Genomic DNA, 7401 nt, shown 5'->3' on the forward strand with positions numbered 1-7401 from the left:
GAAATAAATAAAAGAAAAAAACACAAAAAACTGCATGCCAAAAAAAAAAAAACAACAAACCCTGCATCTGAATGTTCACAGTAGTTTTATTCATAGCTGTCCAAACTGGAAAGAACTCAAATGTTCATCAACTAGTGAAAGAACAAAGAAATTGTAGTATATCTGTACAATGGAATACATTCCTCAATAAAAAGAAATAATCTACCTATACACTCAACAACATAGATATGTCAATGAAAATTAATTAATAGTCAATCTAAGAAAGAAATAGAAAACTTCATCCAAGCCAATCTGGGGATTATAACCGGGGAGACAGCCTTTCCAAAAGCTCTAAAGACTGACTGTTCCACATGTTAGAGGTCAAAGCACAGTTATACACTTTTTTGAGACAAAGGGTTATACATCACATGACGTATTGACAGTTTACATAATCCAGATCTGCACATACAAAGCAAGTAGTGGGTCATTGTGACCCTTACAAGATTAAGAAGGAATGTTATCTCCTATACAGGTCTGGTTAATGCAGATGCACAGTACACACGAAAAGGGAGGGAGGAGAAACATATGAAGAAACATTTTACCTTTAAATTTTTCTTGTCTTGCCATGAAATATGCATTTTATTTCATCAGATGAATTTCAACAGCTTTATGTCACATAAAAGAATTTTCACAAAAGATTACTGTATTAGTTTCCTCTTGCTGCTGCGACAAATTATCACAAATTCAGTGGCCTAGGACCTCCTACGTGGCACAGTGGTTAAGAATTCATCTGCCAATGCAGGGGACACGGGTTTGGTCCCTGCCCCAGGCAGATCCCACATGCCACAGAGCAACTAAGCCCATGCACCACAACTATTTTTTTCTTTCTTTTTTTTTTTTGGCACACGGGCTTAGATGCTCCGCAGCATGTGGGATCTTCCTGGAGCTGGGATCGAACCCATGACCTCTGCATTGACAGGCGGATTCTTAACCACTGAGCCACCTAGGAAGCCCAGCACCACAACTATTGAGCCCTCGTGCCACCGCAACTACTGAAGCCCATGTGCCTAGAGCCTGTGCTCTGCAACAAGAGAAGCCACCGCAGTGAGAAGCCCGTGCACCACAATGAAGAATAGGCCCCCTGCTCACCGCAACTAGAGAAAGCCCGTGTGCAGCAACAAAGACCCAATACAGTAAATAAATAAATAAATATAAAGATAGGTAGATAAATAAATTCAGTGGTCTAAAAACAACACATTTATGCTATTGTAGATCTGAAGTCTAAAATGAGGCTGGATGCTTCTGGATGCTCTAGGGAGAATATTTTCCTTGCCTCTTCCACTTTTAAAGGCTACTGGCATTCCTTGGCTCCTGACTGCATCCTGTCAATTTCCGTGCTCACATTACTGTCTCCTCTACTGTCATCAAATTTCCCTCTGCCTCCCTCTTGTAAGGACATCTGTAATTACACTTAGGGCCCACTCAAATAATCCAGGATAATCTCCTCATCTCAAAATCTTTAATCACATCTGCAAAATCCCTATTGCCGTAAGAGGTAACATTCACAGGTTCCAGGGATTAGGATGGAACAGCTTGGTAGGGGAGGCATTGTTCAGCCACAACTGTATCATGTGAGACTCTATGTGACATTCTGGAGAAGGCAAAACAACGACAGAAAGCAGATCCGCAGTTGCCTGGAGCCAGGGTAGAGGTCACAAAGGGATTTTTGGGGCGATCGTAATGTTCTATGTTTTCATTTTGGTGGTGGTTACATGATTGTACACATTTATCAAAATGCCACAGAGTGGGAGAAACAAAGTAGGAGAAAACAATAGCAACATACAAAAGTGACAACGGGGAGGGGGCATCCGAAATACAAAAGGAGCTCCTAAAATTAAGAAAGGGGAAAAAAACATAAAATGGGCTGCTGTGTTGGAGGGAGCACAGTACTCCACAAGACTGCTGTCACTTCTGATGCAACTGCAGGGTTCAAGGGGTCCCCAAAACCACTCTCAGCTTCAATAATTCATTAGCTAGAAGGCTTCACAGAATATGTACTGCAAGCTGTTATACTCACAGTTACAGTTTGTTACAGATAAAGAACACAGATTAAAATCAGACATGGGGTGATGGAAATGTTCTGGAATTAGATGGTGGTGATTGTTCATTATAGCGAATATACTAAAACCACTGAATCGTATACTTTTTATTTCATTTTTATAAATATTTATTTATTTGGCTGCACTGGGCCTTAGTTGCGGCATTCGGAATCTAGTTCTCTGACAAGGGTTTGAACCCGGGCCCCCTGTTTTAGGAACACAGAGTCTTAGCCACTGTACACCAGGGAAGTCCCTGTATACTTTTTAAAAGGATGACTTTGAAGTTCCAAAAGTGGAACATCCATTGTCCTCTCCCCAGGGAGTCATAGACTCCATGCATTACTTACCCAGCACTGATGTGTGACAGTACACAGGGAGTACTGCCAAACAGGTAAACTCACCCACCGCCTGGGTGGCCAGAGCCTTTACTGGCATTTCATCACCTAGCCACGGTTGACTGCCTACACTGCTGATATCAGTTTCCAACTCCTGCAGGTGGAACTACCTGAGCTGATGGCCAGTGCCTCCACCCTAAACCACACTGTTAGACTATCTGGTGTGGCCAGACGCCACCCTAAACAAAGACATTTCTATCAGGCATGACATTCCAAGGGTCTAGAGATTATCCTCAGAAGCTGAGGAAAAATGGCCACACCACTTCTTTGGGCAAATTTCAATTCTTCACTACACAAAGGCAAATGATTCAAACCTGAAATTCACAGGAAAGGAAATATGAATGGTCAATACTCATTCCTACTAAGTATTAGGAAATACAATTGCAAACAATGAGACTTTTTTTTTTTTAAAGCTCACGACACAGTAACCACGGGTCAGGCAAGTAGCTAAGCTCACTTACTCTTTGGGCAGTTTGGCATGCATGTGAGATCTAGTTCCCTGACCAGGGAGCAAACCCGGGCCGCCTACATTGGGAGCCCAGAGTCTTAACTGCCGGACCACCAAGGAAGTCCCTAAGCTAGCTTACTATTAACGGGTGTCAACTAATAGGGTCTTTTGGAGCAATTTGGCAGTCTATTTAAAAAACAAAAACAAACAAACAAAAAACATGCAAATACCCTCAATCCAGTGGTTCTGCTTTTTTTTTTAATTCACTTATTTAATTTATTTATTGGCTGCGTTGGGTTTTTGTTGCTGCACACTGGCTTTCTCTAGTTGCTGAGAGTGGGTGCTACTCTTCATTGTGGTGCGCGGGCTCTTCATTGTAGCTTCTCGTTGCAGAGCACGGGCTCTAGGCGCGTGGGCTTCAATAGTTGTTGGCACATGGGGAGCTCTATAGATTGTGGCTCATGGGCTCTAAAGCACAGGCTCAGCAGTTGCGGAGCACGGGCTTAGTTGCTCCGTGACATGTCGAATCTTCCCAGAGCAGGGCTTGAACCCGTGTCCCCCTGCACTGGCAGGTGGATTCTTAATCACTGCGCCACCTAGGAAGTCCCAGTGGTTCCGCTTTGAAGACTGGACACATGCGTGGAAAGATGCGTAAATAAGGGGGCTTATATAATATTGAAACCGCGCAACTTAGATGGGACTCGAACCCAGTCAAAACTCAGATTGGGACTTGAACTCACAGGCTGGGACTCAAACCCACTGTCTTTTAACTGAGATCACAAACCTGGTTTCAGGACTTAACGAAGCTCAGGTTCTTGGTGTGTCAGCACAGGAGGAATTCAGCAAGAGGCAAAGTGATAGGTAAGAAGTGGATTCATTTAGAGATGCACGTTCCATAGACAGAATGTGGTCCGTCTCAAAAGGTGAGAGTGGCTCCAAAATATGAGATGGTTAGTTTTTATGTGCCGGGTAATTTCATAGGCCAACAAGTGGGAGGGTTATTCCAGCTATTTTGGAGAAGGGACGGAGATTTCCAGGATTTGGGCCACCACCCACTTTTCGGCTTTTTATGGTTAGCCTCGGAATTGTCCTGGTGCCTGTGGGTGTGTCATTCAGCGTATGCTAATGCATTACAATGAATGTATGATGAGGGTCAGGGTCTACTGGAAGTCGAATCTTCTGCCATCTTGGGACTAATCAGTTCTAACCAGTTTCTGTCCTATCCTCAATGGTTATGTCATTCTTTTAAAGGTTGTGCCCTGCCCCCTTCCCTCTTGTTTCAATATTACTTGTAATGGGAAACTATTGGAAACCACTTACTTGTCTACCAATAAGGGAAGGGATAATGTAATAGCCATTCTGTCAAATATTATATGACATGTAAAAAGAATTAGGTCAGTCTTCATGTACTGTCATGGAGAAATTTCCAAGACACAGTAAGTGAAAAAAATCAAGTTTCAATGTATACAGCACAATCCCATTTTTTTGGTAAAAATGTTTAAAAGTTACACACAAAGCAAGTCTATATTTCCACATATTATATGGTAGTGAAATAAAAAAGAAGAAAGAAAAGATCTGGTGGGATACTCCAAACTCTTCTTGGTGATTAACCAAAGGTGAGGGTGCAGGTTTGGAGATGTGTGTGTGATGTGCAGTGAAATAAATTAATGAATTAATTGTGCAATTAAAAATAAAGAAACCAGGCTTCCCTGGTGGCGCAGTAGTTAAGAATCCACCTGCCAATGCAGGGGACACTGGTTCGAGCCCTGGTCTGGGAAGACCCCACACGCCTTGGATCATCTAAATCTGTGTGCCACAAAATGCTGAGCCTGCACTCTAAAGCCCTAGAGCCATAACTATTGAGCCCATGTGCCACAACTACTGAAGCCCGCATACCTAGAGCTGGTACTCCGAAACAAGAGAAACAACTGCAATGAGAAGCCCGCTCACCGCAATGAAGGGTAGCCCCTACTCGCTGCAACTAGGGAAAGCCCGCTCGCAGCAACGAAGACCCAACACAGCCAAAAATAAAAATAAATAAATTTATTAAAAAAAAAATAAAGAAACCGAAACTAACTGCCCCACAGCACCAAGCACAGGGTCAGTTGGAAAAGTGTTCATTCAATATTTGTTGATTATAATCAGCAACCTCTTGAAATTGTCTCCTGGAAATTGTTGGATGACCCCCAGAGGAACCTTCCTGTGAATTTTTAAAAACTGGAAATCAAATAGTGTAACTGCCCTCTAAAGGTCTGTTTTTTGAAAATAAAATCCAGGAATTCTCTAGTGGTCCAGTGGTTAGGACTCAGTCCACTGTAAGGGGCATGGGTTCGATCCCTAATTGGGGAACTAAGATCCCACATGCTGCAAGGCATGGCCATAACACTCTCTTACTAAGGGATTAAGACCCAGGTGACCTGGCCCCTGGCTTCCTCTTATTTATTTATTTTTTAAATATTTGTTTATTTATTTATTGGCTGTGTTGGGTCTTTGTTGCTGCACGTGGGCTTTTCTCTAGTTGTGGTGAGTGGGGGCCACTCTTCGTTGTGGTGCATGGGCTTCTCATTGCAGTGGCTTTTCTTGTTGCGGAGCATGGACTCTAGGTGCATGGGCTTCAGCAGTTGTGGCACATGGCTCAACAGTTGTGGCTCGAGGGCTCTAGAGCACAGGCTCTGTAGTTGTGGCGCTCGCTCGGGCTTAGTTGCTCCGAGGCATGTGGAATCTTCCTGGAGCAGGGATCGAGCCCGTGTCCCCTGCATTGGCAGGTGGCTTCTTAACCACTGCGCCACCAGGGAAGTCCCCTGGCTTCCTCTTGAACTTCATCTCTTCCCAATCCCTTCATTTATAACTTTATGTCCCTCCTCAAAGACTCCAAAGTCTTTCCTGCCTCTGGGCCTTTGCATGTATGGCAGTTTTCTCAGCTTGGAATGCTCTTTTCCTGTCTGATTCTTAGGCATCCTTCAGTCTCTGCTTAAATGTTTACACTTTCCCTGACCCAGCAATCTAAACGACACCCCCAAATCTCAATTATTCTTTCCCATGGCATCTTGCTTTTTCTTGTAGTAATATCATCACAGTCCGTAATTATCTATTTATCTGTGGGTTTGTGTATCTAGAGACTGTCTCCCCATTGGATTCCTTGAGGGTGGGATCTCTGCTTCGATGGCTCACAGCACTGTCCCCAGTGGCTGGTGCACCCAAGTGCGCACTAAACATCTACTCAGTGCTGGAATCCGCATGGCCTCTCCAGTATGCTGCATCCCCACCCCAAGGGACAGCAAGCCCAGCACGCTGTAGAGGCTTGGCCAGAGCAGGGAGCCTTCATAGAATTAAGGAGAACTGAGACAAGACAGGTGCTGCAGGTGATCTGTGTGGAGATGGCCTGCTCAGACGCGAGGAGAGGGGACTAGCCCTGGGAGAAGACAGATCATCTCCTCCTCATCCCCAGCAGGCTCTCTGTCCCCCCACCCTATCCCAAGAACCCAGGGCTTCCTTGGTGACAGTGGGGGCTCTGGGTGAGGGTCAGGTTCCAGCCTGGGGACAGGTTCCTTCCCACTGTTTCTGCCTGGGGGCGAGTGAAGCTGGTTTGGAAGAAAAGGTCGAAGGGAAAAACAATAGACTGATTGAGTCTTGCTCGCCGCCATTTGAAAGGAATGAAAGTGGGATTAAAAACACAAAATCCAAACCAAAACCCAAACAAAAATACTCTTCTGTTTTAGAATCTGCCTCAGAAACAATCATCTCACTGTTTTCTGTGTCATCGTAAAATTAAGGATTTACCCAACAGCTGTGTTCTGCACTTGGGCTCAGTCTGCAGAGAGTCTGGGCTCTGGGTAATGATTTTGCAGGTACCAAAAAGCACTCGACATTCCCTGAGTACCTGCTGTTCCTGGGGTGTGGAAAAGAGGGTATCATGTGCATTGGGGTGGAGGTGGGGGTTGAACATGCAGTGGAGTAAATATCAAACCTCACCTTCTCTGAGAGGTCATCTTTGACCACTCTGCCTAAAAGTTGCCTCCTGGTCATCTCTGTCACACTCCTCTGAATTATTTACTTACTTATTTATCTACTTATTTATCTTTTGGCTGCACCATGTGACATCTTATTTCCCCCAACAGGGATAGAAGCGGACCCCTGCAGTGAAAGCGCTGAGTCTTAACCACTGGACCACAAGGGAATTCCCTGTTTTATTCTAGTTACAGCATTTGTCACCATCTGAAGTTATTTTTTTCTCTCCAGGTTATTACTTGTCACCCCCAGTAGAAAGCAAGAAGGCCTCGTGTGTTTTGCTTGCTGTATTCACATGGCCTGGGATGGGGTCTGACATATAGTAAGGTCTCAGCAATCATTGGTAGATGAATAAATGAATCAATTAGCTGTGCAGGTCTCTATGGCCTGAGGGGAGGGTGTGTGTGTGTGTGTGTGTGTGTGTGTGTGTGTGTGTGTGAGGGAGAGAGAGAGAGAGAGAGAGTTTCAGAGA

This window comes from Hippopotamus amphibius, chromosome 16, assembly GCF_030028045.1.
Source record: "Hippopotamus amphibius kiboko isolate mHipAmp2 chromosome 16, mHipAmp2.hap2, whole genome shotgun sequence".
Taxonomy (NCBI): Eukaryota; Metazoa; Chordata; class Mammalia; order Artiodactyla; family Hippopotamidae; genus Hippopotamus; species Hippopotamus amphibius.